Source organism: Saimiri boliviensis, chromosome 12 (assembly GCF_048565385.1).
Source record: "Saimiri boliviensis isolate mSaiBol1 chromosome 12, mSaiBol1.pri, whole genome shotgun sequence".
NCBI lineage: Eukaryota > Metazoa > Chordata > Mammalia > Primates > Cebidae > Saimiri > Saimiri boliviensis.
Window position 1 is genome coordinate 111,876,299 of NC_133460.1, and position 3,457 is coordinate 111,879,755.

The following is a 3,457-nucleotide window of genomic DNA, read 5'->3' on the forward strand; positions in this document are numbered from 1 at the left end:
TATACACATGTAGGGCCACTGCCGGACTATGGGTCCCAGACGAGTGCCTCAAGGAGAGATTGGCAGGTAAATCTGCATCAGAACCTCTGCTCAGCCTCTCCTTGGTTGGGGCACAGTGGGGACAGCACTTTGCCAACCTACGCCTCAGTGGCTCATCTATCAAATGGGGTTAACTATGAAAGCACGTCTGCTTTTGCTGTGAGGATCCAACAAAACCTCCTGATTACAGGGTTTGCAGCGGGCATACTCTGAGGCCTGGCACCTGTGGCTGTGATCTCTGCTGCTGAGACAGCCTTGAGGATTGGGACCCCAACTCTCTTCCGGGAGCCTCCACCATATCCCTGCACTGAGTAGAAGGAGAAGCCGTCCCCTCCAACCCCCGCCGTGGGAACAGTGACTTACCGGAGCCGAACGTGTGCTGAAGTGGCGTGCTTCCAGAGAGCCAGAGGAGCAGGGCATTCCAAGCCAGGATGAAATGAAACGTCCACCCACCGCTTGGCGTGGGGGAGTGAGAAGCAGGAGGGGTGTTCTTTTTTACAGTAATTTTTGTAAAATGAGTAGTCATAAAATATAATTCATTCCTTCCTCAATTTTCCTTTTTTTACTAAACACTTGAACATTTTGAAAATGAAACTTTCACATTCTGAAACCTGTCGCTAGTACAAATTTCTTTTTTTCTTTTAAACTAAGGACAATTGCCTGAAATTCTAATCAATGCTGTAATTATTTTTCAGGGTCTTTGGGTGGCTTGAGGACATATGTCAGGAAAAGCGTAACAAGCAGAATCAGATGCCCTGACAGCGGGCAGACAGTACCTGTGTATCCATGGTGTCCTCACTGCCACCCCGAACGGGGCGTTCAGGTTTCACAGACATCCTGGATGTCTCAGTTCCTTCTCCAGTGCAGCTGGATTACCAGTGCCCTGATCACCAGGGGTGCTTTGGGCCCTGGCCTTCTATTTGAAGGATCACAAAGTCCCCCTCTGGGTAGGCGTGCAGGGTCGTACAGAGGAGACCCCACCATCTCCCACTGGGGTCAGCAGCCAAGCTCACCTGAGGATTCATTTGAAACATATTGGATGCCTTTGCCTGGACAAGCTGCCCCTTTTCCTTCTGAATGAAGAAAACACACCATGAGATCCACAAACAGGGTGAGATGAGGCCTTACGTCCTCTGGGACACACCAGGAATGCCACACTTCCCTTCTGGGACAGAGCCCTGAGAGCAGGGACCTCCCTTTCTTCCCTCCCTGACTCCACCCAGGCTCCTTCCATTGGCCCGATGCACACAAATGTGGAACGGAATCAAGCATGGAAAGAAGGGGCTTCCATTCAGCTCTGCAACTTGCCAGCTTGGGTTCCTGGGCAGGTCTACTGACTCCTCTGGGCTGAAGTGTTTCGTCTATGACTTGTTTGTTTATAGGACAACAGACTGCCTATCTCTGAGCTCCTCTTTCTTCATGAATGAAAGATAAATAAGAGAAACAACCAGTGTAGGATGGAGCAAGGAAGTTCTGGAGTCACAGCGCCTGGGACCTGATACTCGTGACTCAGAAAAGTGACTTCCACTCAGTCAGCCTCATTCTAATCATCTGTGAACTGGGATCACAACAGCTGGTTTAGCTTGCAGGGCTGTTGTGAGTAAACTGTGACAAGGTGCTCTGTGCCCTTGACAGCTCAGGGCCAGCCTCCTCTTTCACAGACCCATAAGTCTCTTAGAACACAGTAGAAACTGTGGGTGGGACCAATGTCACCACCCTTACCCAGTCAAGGCCACACTCATTCTGTTTCACCATGTTGGCAAGGATGGGCTCCATCTCTTGACCTCATGATCCACCTACCTTGGCCTCCCACAGTGCTGGAATTACAGGTGTGAGCCACCACACCCAGCCCAGATTTTAAACAAATATATTCAAAGTTAATATTTAGAGTACCTTGAATGAGTAGGACTTTAGGTAGGCTGGATAGAGAACTGACCTTTCAACACATAAGCACCATTGTGACTAAGTACCTCTTTTTTTTTTGAGATGGAATCTCACTCTTGTTGCCCAGGCTAGAGTGCAATGGCACCATCTTGGCTCACTGAGACCTCCGCCTCTCAGGTTCAAGCAATTCTCCTACCTCAGTGTCTCAAGTAGCTGAGGTGACAGGTGCAGGCCCCCACACCTGGCTAATTTTTGTATTTTTAGTAGAGGCAATGTTTCATCATGTTGGCCAGGCTTGTCTCAAACTCCTGACCTCAGGCGATTCACCTGCTTTGGCCTCCCAAAGTGCTGGGATTACAGGTGTGAGCCACCATACCTGGCCTAAGTACCTCTTTTAAATGGAGTTTAGCAATTGGTTTCTGAATATCTGTCTTGACTATCCAGCTGTAGCTCCATGGGGGCAGATACCCTGGTTAGCACTGTGCTAGCCACCTTGAAGGTATCCTATGTGTATTTCTTAAATGAAAATAGCTTTTCTAAGACAGTGTTAAAAAATAATGAGTAAGAAGGTCATTAATCCCTGATAGCTTCATAAATGAGATATTCTTCTGCTCAAAGAGATGCTGCTCAGCAAATTACACCCAAGGAATTCTGTTCCTTTTGACTGTTGTCCCATCAAGACATTCACAGTGGTCATTTCAGAACCCTATCAGTGTTCAATCTGGCTAACTTGTGAAATAGTTAAGCTCAAAAGATTCTCAGTGATTTTCTGGGAAAATAACCTACTGTAAAGTAGGTCAGATCCATTCCATTGCCTTTAAAAAATTCTCCTAGTTGCCCACTGGCTTCTCATGAAACTGGGAACCAGTTTCACACGATCTGTTTTCAAAGGGCTACCCTATTCCATGCCCACATTCCACATTTGCCCTCTCCCTGACTCAAGGAATGCCTGCCTTCAAGCCACAGTGTTCTAACCCCTTTCTTCCTCAACCTCTGGCTGGGCAGGCCTGCTAATAGATGATACGGTCCCATCAGACCCATCACACCCATCTGTAGGTCTACACTACAGAAACTGAAGCCATTGGTTGACAAGGGTGGTTGCTAGAACTTGCTGCAATGTTTCATTTCCTTTTTGACTGAAGTCACCACAATCCTATTAAACCAAAAATACAATGTTTGGCCTCTTTAGCATATAGACTACAGGGCTATCATGTTTATCTTTCTCTGATCTTCTCATTTCTATTCTCCTTCTGACCAAAACCCCATCTTGAAACCTCAAAAATGTGTTTGAGGATCACATATAATCACTTTTTTCCACTGACAGGTTTGAATATGCCAGCAACTGAGGGTCCAGAGAACCAAGTCAATTACTCCAAAGTCTCTCTTTGCCTCTGGCACTTTGTCCTGGAGAGGTGAGTTCTGAATCCCTCTGAACCCAGAAGTATTAATGCACAGAGTAGAATAAAAATACCTGGTCCCTCCTGAGGGGAATGAGATCATAGGCGCTGAAGTGCTTTGAAATACTCAAAGAAAA